Here is a 12,237-nt window from a genome sequence, read left to right on the forward strand (position 1 = left end):
GCTTCAGAAAAATAACTAAACAAAATTGAGACAAACCATCTAAGAGATGTGGAGTTGAAACCATTGGTTATAAGGATACTCAATGATCTCAGGGAGAATTTCAACAAAAAGATAGGAAACATAAAAATAGAATAGAAAACATAAAAAAGAACCAATTAACTATGAAGAATGCAATAACTGAAGTAAAGAACACATTAGAGGGAATCAATAGTAGATTACATGAAGCAGAAGATTGAATCAGCTATTTAGAAGATAAGGTAATAGAAAATACCCAAACAGAACAGTAAAAAGAAAAACAAATACAAAAAAATAAATACAGTTTAAGGGGCCTCTAGGGCAACATCAAACATACCAACATTTATATCACAGATGTTCCAGAAGGAAAAGAGATAGCAAGAAATTGGAAACGTATTTGAAGAAATAATGATGAAAAACTTCCCTAACTTGACAAATGAAATAGATACACATCCCAGGAAGTACAGAGAGTCCCAAACAAGATTAACCCAAAGAAGGTCCACACCAAGACTCATCATAATTAAAATTCCAAAGGTTAAAGACAAGGAAAGAATCTTAAAATCAGCAAGAGAAAAGCAGTTAGGTACAATAAGGAAGCTCCCATAAAACTATCAACTGATTTCTCAACAGAAACTTTGCAGGCCAGAAGTGATTGGCACAAAATACTCAAAATGACGAAAAGCAAGGACTTACAACCAAGATTACTCTACCCAGCAAAGCTATCATTTACTGTGTTTCCCCAAAAATAAGATCTAACTAGACCATCAGCTCTAATGCATCTTTTGGAGCAAAAATTAATATAAGACCCGGTTTTATTTTACTATAATATAAGACCGGGTCTTAATATAATATAATGTAATGTAATGTAATATAATACCAGGTCTTATATTAAGTTTTGCTCCAAAAGACATATTAGAACTGATGGTCCAACTAGGTCTTATTTTTAGGGAAACATAGTAGAATCAAAGGACAGATAAAGAGATTCCCAGACAAGAAAAAGCTAAAAGAGTTCATCACTACCAAAGCAGTATTACAAGGAATCTTAGAGGAACTTCTTTAAAACAACAACAACAAAAAGATAAAAAATATGAAAAGTAAAAAGGCAATAACTACATATATATCAACAATTACTTTAAATGTAAATGGATTAAATGTTCCAATTAAAAGATAGGGTGGCTGAATGGATACGACAACAAGACTCTTACACACGCTGCCTACAAAAGAGTCATTTCAGATTAAAAGACACACACAGATTGAAAGTAAAGGGATGGGAAAAGATATTTCATAAAAATGGAAATGAAAAAAAGAAAGCTGAGGTAGCAATGCTTATACCAGACAAAGTGGGCTTTAAAACAAAGGCTATATAGCAAGATGCAAAAGAGGACCCAGTAAACCTACTTCTGGGTATATATCTGAAGAAACTCAAAACACTATGTCCGTATGTTCACTGCAGCATTATTTACAGCAGTCAAGATATGGAGGCAACTGAATGTCCATCAATGGATGAATGGATAAAGAAGAGATGGTACAATGAATTTCATATACACAATGAAATATTACTCAGCCATAAAAAAAGAATGAAATCTTGCCATCTGCAACAACATGGTTGTACCTAGCTGATATCGTGCTGAGTGGAGTAAGTCAGACAGAGAAAGACAAATGCTATATGATTTCACTTATATGTGGTATCTAAAGAACAAAATAAATGAAGAAACAAAACAGAAATAAACTCATAGATACAGACAACATTTTGAGGGTTGTCAGATGGGAGAGGGTTAGGGGGATGGGTGAAAAAGGGGAAGGAATTAAGAAGTACAAATTAGTAGTTACAAAATAGCCATGGTAATGTAATGTATAACATGTTGTATACCTGAAACTAATATAATATTACATGTCAACTGTAATTGAAAAATAAAAATAAAAACATTTCTTTAAAAAAAGATTATCTACTTTTTAAAGATTCTTGACCCATATTCCCAAATTTTTGTCATGAAAATGGAAGAGCCATCTGACCTGGTATTAGTGCCCCTCTGGCCCCTTGGGAGTTGGGTGGACATTCAGATGTCTGCTTGAAAGGACTCTGAGGGAGAGGACAACCTGATTCTTATTGTGCTCATGTCGATTAATGCAAGAAAGAGAACGTTTGAGTATGTGAAGAGGTTGAGACCAAAAGGATTTGGGAGAGATTTTGAGGGCACTTTTCAAAAAATTGTCTTGTGGTTCATTTTGTTGTTATTGTTTCTGTTTCACTCTTAATGAAGTGCAGAGTGGGGAAGTTGGGGAGATGGACTCTATTTTTAAAGGCTGTATTTAAAACACATCTTTCTTATATTGGGTTGAAGTTTACTTTCCTATACCTTCCATTAATTGGACCACATTTGGGCGCTCTTTATAATCAAAAGGCCCATCACCATCAGTGTCATAGGTAACATTGGTTGAGCCCTTCCCTTTATTAACACCTTTAATGTCCATGCCAACCCTGGAGGTGAGCACAATATCATTCACAATCTCCCGATGAAGGAACTGAGAAGCAGAGAATGTAACTTGGCCAAGATGCCACAGCTGGTTAGAGGCAGGACAGGATTCCCACCCAGAAGGTCTGCCCAGAGCCTCATGAATCTAGGCCACATCCACAGGACAAGTTCAAAATGTTAGCAAATAGCCCCTATGTTCCTCCAACCTTCCCACAGCTAATTGTCACCTCAATTATTCCTTAGTCCAAGAGAGAGTTTCCAGATATTCAGCCATCATCTGGACACAATTTAGTTTGTCAAAAATAATGCCTAAATCTCATACTTTACATGTGGTCTGATGAGGCAGGAGCACACTACTTGAACCTCTTTCATCTTAGACATCATGTCCTAGACGCAATGGCCAGATTTTCAGCAGCCAGATCCTTAAATTGGTACTGAAAATGGAGAAGGAATGAAGAGAAGGGTTTTTCGGGAAATGCTACTCTGACATTGTTTTTGAATGAACACTGCCTATAAAGGAGAGCAGTGACTCACAGATGACACATCAAAAATTAAGGCTGGTGCCGATGGGTTGGGATGGGGGTGAGGGGCATGAGGCAGAGCCAACCTGAGGGATTAGAACCAGAACGCTGAAACTGCTAAGTGTTATTTTGGAACTGTTGCATTTCAGGGGAAAGTGCCATCTACGTGAAACTGTGGCTGGAAATGCAGTTTAGGTGAAAAAAGGGAATTAGCGAGACAGATGTAGATCATAAACACAGACATAAAAGTTAAAGTTAAACCTTAAATATGGCCCAACAGCGAAAGGAATGAATCCAGGAGTTGGGTTTCTTTCGGTCTCTGCTCCATCAAGCAGGGACCAAAAGAAACCCAATGGAATTTAATGGAATTAAAACTTGCCTCTGCAAGTTTTAATTCCATTAATGTGCCCATTTTCTTGTGTAATATTGTGATTTATAATAAGAAATATATGTATATATATATATATATATATATATATATATATGGTTCCTGACACAGAGCTCCTAAAACTCTTGTAAATTCCTAAGTGATAAGAGCACTAAGAGCATCTTTTGTTCTAATATTTGGTCTTTGACTCCATTTCTTGGCACAGAGCTCCTGAAGCGCTTGTAATTTCCTGAGTGAGAGGAGTCTTTCATTCTAATCAGGTGACTCTGGGTGGCTCCTGGATGGGAGCTGGTTACTGGAAAGACCCAGCCATGATTAGAAGGTTGGAATTTTCAGTCCTGGCCTCCATTCTCCAAGGAGGGGAGACGAGCTGGAAATGGAGTTAATAATTGATCATGAGGAAGCTTCCATAAAATCCCAATAGCGTGTGGCTCAGAGAGCTTCCAGCTTCCACACACCAGTAGGGTGACACACCCCGACTCCACAGAACAGAAGCTCCTGTGCTCGGGACCCTCCCCAACCTCACCATATGTATCTCTTCATTTGGCTGTTCCTCTGTATCCTTTAGTATATTCTTTAATAAACTTGTAAATGTAAAAAAAAAATAAAGTAAATAAATGATACATCTCTTCTTTTATTGAGATCTTCTTTCATTTAGATCTTCTTTCATTTACCCCAATAATATTTTGTAATTTTCTGTATGTTTGTTTTCAATATTTGATAGAGTTATCTCCAGGTATTTAATGCTTTTAGGCCATTGTAGAGAGCTATCATTTTAAAAATGAATTTATGTCCATTATTCCTATTATATAGAAAAACAACAAAAGCCTGATAGTTTGTTTATAGGTCATTTCAGATTTTTCATGTATATGTAATCACATCATCTCCAAATAATGAAATTTTAACATTTTCTAAATCTTATAACTCAATTTTTGTTTGTTCTATTGCATTGTAAGCCTTCCTGTGCAATATGAATGAAAGTGGTGATGCTGAACATCCTTTTGTTACTCCTGACTTTGGGAGGAAAGGCATTTACCATCTCTCTATTTAGTGATTAGCCATAAGGTTTTAGAAATATCCATTAACAGTTTAAGAAATTTTCTATTTCCAGCTCCTAAGAGATTTCGGTATGAAAGGATGTTGAATTTTATCCGATGCTTTTCCTGCATTTGTTGAGATGATCATGTGCTTTTATCATATTCTTTTACTGTGGTATATTATGATTGAATTTTTAATATTAAATTAACAATGCTTTCTTAGAATAAACTCCACTTGGTCATGATGTGTTTGATTTGCTAATATTTTGTTGAAGACTTTTCAGTCCATATAAGAAATTGGTTTTTTATTTTTATTTTTTTTGTAATATCCTTAATAGGATTTGATTCAAGGTTGTGCTAGCCACATAAAATGAGTGAGCAGATGTTATTTCTTTTTCCATTTTTTTGTCTTTTTCCCCCAGGGGATGGCCCTTTAGGAGACTTAAATGAAAGTCTCGTCTCTTTGGCAAGCCTGAATTCCATTTTTAACTCAGCATCGTCAAATTGTCAAAATATCTACAGCTTAGCTTTTTAGCCTCTTAGCAACTGTACTCTGCTGGGTTTCTATGTGTTTCATCTTGTGCACATACAGCTTAGAAGTAACCAAATGACTCAAGGGGACACTACACACAGAACGTAGGGTTCAACACTCTGCAGACTTCTCCTTTCAGCACAAAGGTCTTTCAAGCATCTTAGTAGCTGGAAATTCCAAGTTTGGTACCCTTTTCCCAGTGAAACTACCAGAACTCAAAGATGCTGCTTTTTTTTTTTTTTTTTTTTTCAACCTATGTGCCATGTCCCAAAGGATAAAGCAGCCATGAAGATAGAACTCACCCCAATATACTTTCTTTCTCTAAGGGGTCTTAGCCCCTCACGTCCTGGCTGTCTAGATTGTTCTCCAAGGACTCCATAAAGCTTTTTCTTTGTTTGTTTATCTTGTATTTTATCCAGTTTTCATAGTTGATATCATCAGAAAGATTAGTATGGTAAGAACTCCTCCATAATAGCTAGAACCCCCAGCCCCTGAAGAAAGCTCTAAACTAGATGAATTCGTAGCATCACCTCTCACCCTATCATTCCACATCTGGAAACAAACTGCTTTTTGGCTGAGGTCAGGAGTTTGTGCCCCAGTCAGGGGCAGGATGATGAAAGACGTTGTCTCACTCTCCTGAGCCCTGTCATCGTTCCCGGATGGGGAATCCTCTCCATGGTCCTTCGGTGTTGCCTCCAGACAGTATATTTTTATAGTAATATGTAGAGAGCTATCCACAGGCATATTTTACCCAAACTGGATTTCTTAATTTTTCCCAACTGACACTAAAACAGGAGATACCATATGACATTTTAAGGATTTTTTTGTTTGTTTTCGTTTTTCTGTTCAAATAGCTACCATTTCCTCCTATATAGAGGAATGATAAATTATTAACTCATAAATCAGAAATATGAATCTACCACCTGTACAACTTATATACCTATGATTGATTCATTACCTTTAACATCAACAGTCACAGCATCTCGAGAGATGTTGACAGAATAGATTTCTTCCACATGGGCCCAACCCATATCCTGTGAATGCTGACCATACACAATCAGAAATTTATAATAGAGTCAAGAGGACTTCTCTGGACAATCTACTTCCTGATTTGCCTTGGAAGAATCTTGTTATTCCATAGCTTATGTCAAATTTCAAAAGGGATAAATGTTTATTGGCTGAAATATTATTCTGGCACTATATCTAAGAGGAACATAGAAACACATTTGCCTAATCTATAACAAAAGTCTTTTCGAATTTTAAAAATTAATTCCAAGCCCCTGGCTTCCTAAATCCTACAGTAACAATGATACTGTAGTAATTACATAGAAAAGCTTATTGGCATACAATTCTGTATAGCCATGGAAAGAGGTAAAATTGAAGGGGTGGGAGGACTTGGGGGGAGATGTAACTAAGCCTGCCTATGTCCTCAGTACCTCTCTCTTTTCTTATAACTTTTTGTTATCTTGGAAGAACTTACTGTCTGTTGATACTCTGGAACACGAAAGGCTACTGATTTGAACTGCTTTGTGGGATGGTTTATTCATGTTGATCCAATCTTAAGTGGCTCAGATTATTTGTGACTTAGCCCTGGCAGACAGAGATCTTGCTGCAGCTCGACCAACAGTGAATAGCAAAGTCTGAGACCATCCTCACATGCAGCCCTTTATTGAAGAGATAACCAAAATATCACCAGCCATTTTTTTTCATTTTAAGGTTATAAAATGGGCTCATTTTATTAGTCTTCAAGAGAGTCAGGCATAGTTTAAAATTCCTTTTGATTGCTAGATTGACTTTTTTTATTATTATTAGTTTCAGGTGTACAAAACACTGTATTAGTTAGACATTTATACACAGGTGGGAATATGTCGCACTTCTGCTTTGGAACAGGGATGAGTAAATGACAATCCAAAGTTAATTTTCTTCCTAAGAGTCTCTAATTAGATAATGCCATATCATCAATTTATGGTAAGAAAATGGATATCTCACCTATTAAAGGACTATGCTGCAGCACCGGGGATAATCATGTTGTTTTAAAGAACTCCTGAGACATTGAATAGGAAAAAACAATTTACAAAGAAGGGAAAGTAATTTCACCAAGATCTTAAACATCAGTCAATAAATGTGTACTAAAATCCGTAGCGGATACAAAGACTTAGAAAGCACTAGTCCTGTCCATAAGGAGTTCATGGACTAATTAGGAAACAATTAAAATGTCATCTATGGAAAACATTGATAACACACATGAGTTCACGAAAGCTAGAGGCCTTCTCCCAAGTCTGACAGCACTCATTGGCAACACGTAACTACTTTTCATTTGATTTTTTTCTATTAAAATACATTGTAAGCTTCTTGAGGACAGTAACTCTTGCCTTCCTCAGAAAGCCTAAAACAATACTCCACAAATATTTGTTGATTGAAAATGTTTTTGATGTAGCCAGGGCAACTCCATGCAAACTTACTGTTTCCAACTGCATGCACACACATGAGAAAGGGGATATTTTCTGATCCCTTGGGATTACAGTGGAATGTAAAACTGTTTCTGTGGGAGTGCTATTAACATCAGGAAGGATAAAACTGCTATTCATGCTACACATTTCTTCCAAAAAGATTCTTCTGTAGATGATTCCGAAAGTATGAATGATTCACAAAAAGTTCTCAAAGTTAACGTGGATTTAGTTAATGCTGCCAAACATTATATTTAAGCACTTGAGTTTTTACTTTGGGATTGACAATCAACCCCCCCACGACCTTCCCAGCCTGACTTGTGTAATGAGGAGGGGTATTCTTGCAGCTGCAGCAAAGGGCTAATTCCCCACAGCAGAAGCATATGTAGAAAATAAACCAAGGAAACCAACAACAAAACAAAAGGGCAACCAACTGAATGGGAGAAGATATTTGCAAATGATATTTCCAATGAGGGGTTAATATCCAAAATATATCAAGAACTCATACAACTCAACAACAACAAAATAAATAATCTAATTTTAAAAAATGGGCAAAATATCTAAATAGACATTTTCCAAGGAAGACAACAGATGACCAACAGGCACATGAAAAGATAGTCAACATCACTGGTTATGAGGGAAATGCAAATCAAAACCACAATGAGACATCACCTCATACCTGTTAGAATGGTAATTATTAAAAATACAAGAAATAATAAGTATTGGAGAGAATGTGGAAGAAAGGGAACCCTTGTACAAGGTCTGACAATTACATTCATGAACTTACCGCTGTGGGCTTACATTGGAAGCGCTGTACAAATAGCTCGCTAAGGTTTCATAACCTTGGTAATCAGCATCTCACAGCTGTTGTTGTTGACATGTGGCAGTGTCTTGCTGAGTAGCATTCATTATTGTTGTTGCATGTTTTTGTGTGCCTGTCGTGCCGGGAGGCCTGCAGGGTCTCTGCTCCCGCTCCCCATACAAGAACGCAGGATATGGTGAGGCCAAAAAGGAACACACAAGGAGCCATAGATAGGGGAGTCATACCACTATATTCTCTCTGGCGGCACTATACTCTCACTGGAGGCTGGATTCACACTGTCCGCAAACCGCCATCCACGTTTGCCAGCCCAGCCGCCATCTTCTTGCTAGCCCCCATTCTTCTCCCTTCTCTCTCCTCCTTCTCTCCTCCGTAGCCGCAGCAGTTATATTAGTGGCTAATGGCTCAATGGCTACAGCTGACGGCCAATCAGCCACAGCTGATGGCCATCTACTACCCGAGCCAGCACCCCTCCACGTGAGGCCAAGAGCCTGTAAACTACTTTCTGGGGCTCTGCCCCCACAGTGCCATTGCAAAAATGTCTGAGCTTGAATTAGAGCAACAAACAAACATTGAATTTCTTGTTAAATTTAGCAAGAGTGGAAGTGAAATCAGGGACATATTAGCCCAAGTTCATGAGGATAATGCCATGAAGAAAACAGCAGTGTGCGAATGGATTAATGTTTTTCTGAGGGGAGAGAACGTGTCACTGATGAAGAGAGATCAGGGAGGCCAACAACGAGCGGAACTCAAGAAAACATTGCAAAAATTTGTCGAATTGTATGTTAAAATCATCGGCTGCCTGTGACAAGCACAGCAGACCAAGTAAACATCGATAGAGAAAGAATTAGGAAAGTCTTAACTGAAAATCTTGGCATGAGACAGGTGTGTGCAAAAAAGGTCCTGAAGGATCTCACTGATAAACAAAAGTTAAGAAAAGTCGAAGTTTGCCAAGACCTTTTAGAGAGGCAAGACAATGTTTTGGGCCATGTTATCACTCGTCATGAAACATGGGTGCACCAATACGACCCTGAAACGAAGCGTCAAAGTGAACAATGGAAGTCAAACAATTCTCCATGACCAAAAATTTCCATCAGTCCAAATCAAGAGTCAAAACAATGTTGCTAAAGTTTTTTGATATCAGAGGGATTATTCATTATGAATTTGTAGCAACTGGGCAAACAGTTAACCAAGTTTACTGTTTGAAAGTGCTGAGAAGGCTGTGTGAAAAAAGTTAGATGAAAACGTCCTGGATTTTCACCATCAATTCATGGCTCTTGCATCACAACAATTCAACAGCTCACAAGGCACAATCTGTGAGGGTTTTTAGCCAGTAAACAAATAACTGTATTGGAACACCCTCCCTACCCACCTGATCTGGCCCCCAATGACTTCTTCCTTTACCCGAAGGTAAAGGAAACATTAAAAGGAAGACATTTTGATGACATTCAGGACATCAAGGGTAATATGATGACAGCTCTGATGGCCATTTCAGAAAAAGGGTTCCAAAACTGCTCTGAAGGGTGGACTAGGTGCTGGTGTCAACGCATAGCTTCCCAAGGGGAGTACTTCAAAGATGACCATAGTGACATTCAGCAATGAGGTATGTAGCACTTTTTCTAGAATGAGTTCTCAAAATTAATTGTCAGACCTCATAAAATAGCCAATCCTTCTCCACTGCAATTTGGTGTTTAGTGTTTGGCTCTGCTAGTGCAGGGTAGATGAACTCTTTCTGTTCTATAACACCTCTTTATTATGCTGGGAAGGGCCTTGCTTTGTTTTCCCTAATGGAATTTCAATTATAGTAAGCCACCCCTAGTCTTTAATGTTCAAAACTGAGGTAATATATGGCATCCTAGGTGTAAAAGTAAGAGGTCTTCACACCTGTTTTATTGCTCTTAATTCCTACTTAAGGGCTGCCAGTAAAGATGTGCAGACTTCAGGTCTTAGTCTTCTCATGGAGACCAGGAGCTACTCAATGTAAACACTTAACTAATAAAATCGCAGGATTTCCAAATTGGAAACCTCACAAGCATCAACTCCAATGGTCTTTCCCAGCAGAAATCTCCTGAATGACAGGACTCAATTTGATTGCTACTGGTGACAAGGAGCTCACTACTTTACAGAGTGTTCACAATTAAACCCAGCCAAAGTCTGCAATTTACATCCCATACCATTGCTCTTAATTCTTCCCTTTGAAAACAGATATTAATTGAATCCCATAAACAAATTAAATTGTTCGTTAAAAAAGAAAAAGCCTCATATCCCCATTGTGTCATTTATAACACTTTATTGGAACTGTTGGTATATCTCCACCATTAGATGCTAAGCTACGTTGCAGGACTACAGCACTTTTAAGCAAAGATGAAGAAAAATAAAAGAATAGGACTCAAGCTAGTTTCTCTTTTTCATTCTTTCCTCCACTCTTTAGTCATATTTACCAGACTAATATCACACTAAAACAAATGTACAGATATTCTGATGAATGAGGCAGGTTGGAAAGCACTGAGTTAACTTGAGTACTCCAAAATATGAAGCCAATAAATCAATTTGGGTTTTGAATTCCCTGATTTTCTGATTCATACCAAGTGTGGAAATACATTCAAACCACCAGAAGACGACAGTGAACCAGAAAGGATGGCTGAAGGATGTTTAACCTCATGGTCCTGCTTTTTCAAAAACAGGACTAAATCTTTGTTGCTTCCGGTGATACCTTTGAAAGGGGCTGCCAAGTCTGTGACCTGTAACATTAGCTTTTGACAATTCTTACATTACATGTGACCTCAGGAGAAAATTCCACCTAGTGTGAGTACTTTGCAGTAAACAATGACTCCCATCTTAGTTTTCCTGGAACACAGGTCATTATTTTGGATAAAACTTTTGTAAGCAAAAACCAAAAAGTGCAAACTCTCACCTGGGAGTCTGGTAGCAAATCAGCCTGAAACACTTCTTCAGAGTTGAGCTCAGTGATTGGCCGAGAAAACATCCAAAGTTTGAAAAGTTTTTCTCAGAAATCACCTGGGCTTTGGGTCTAGGAGCACAAAAGGGAAACGCCCATGAGGTCATTTACTTGAATAAGGAAAATCAACAAGGCCTAAAACATGACTTGACATCAAGAAAGAAGAATAAAACGTAGCTATTTTGATTTCAACAATCCAAACCTATAAATTCTTTCTCCAAATCACGAATGCATCCTCCTTTTTACTCAACTGATTTATTGCATGTGCTAATTCAATTAAAAGCCCATGCAAGCACGCTGCACCAGCTAGCTAGGACAGAAAGGACAGGTACTTTTTCTCTGTGTTTCTTCTGGGGAAGGCACATGTTATCATTTTGGCATCATTGGTCACAGCTGATTATGTTGCTATTTCTCGTCACTTGGATCAACAACAGAAAATGAAGCTGTACACAGATTTGTCAATGGGTGTGAGAGAGAACGTAGACTTCAGAGTTTTACTGCCTGGGTTCATATCCCAGCTTCTTCATTTACCTGCTATGTAGGTGACATGGGGGAAGTTACTTCACGTAACTGTGTCTCAATTTCCTCTTCTGTGAAATGGGGAAATGATAGCACCTGAATCAAAATATTTGGGTTGGAGTTTCAAAGAAGTGATGTGTGTGAAGTTTGCAGTAAGTATACTAAAATGGTATTATTTCTATAATGCTTATTATTATAGAAATAATTCTTTTATTCATACAATTATTACTATACTATTTATAATTTATATATAAATATTAAATATATAATACAGAGGGTGCCAAAAAAACTGTATACACATTTTAAGAAAGGAAAAACTATTAAAATTGTAATACTCAATATACACCAATAACAAAAAATGATTACAAGTCACGTTTGACTTCTGCAATGACAAGAGGTGCTCAAAGTGATTACAATCAGTGTCCAGACACTTTTGATTACAGCGAACTACTGTTTGAGCAACGTTGACCAAAGTGTCCACTTGCACACATTTTTTTGGCAACCCCGGTATTTATAGTTGTAATA

This window comes from Rhinolophus sinicus, chromosome 17 (genome assembly GCF_057876585.1).
Source record: "Rhinolophus sinicus isolate RSI-liver-muscle chromosome 17, RSI-T2T, whole genome shotgun sequence".
Classification (NCBI taxonomy): Eukaryota; Metazoa; Chordata; class Mammalia; order Chiroptera; family Rhinolophidae; genus Rhinolophus; species Rhinolophus sinicus.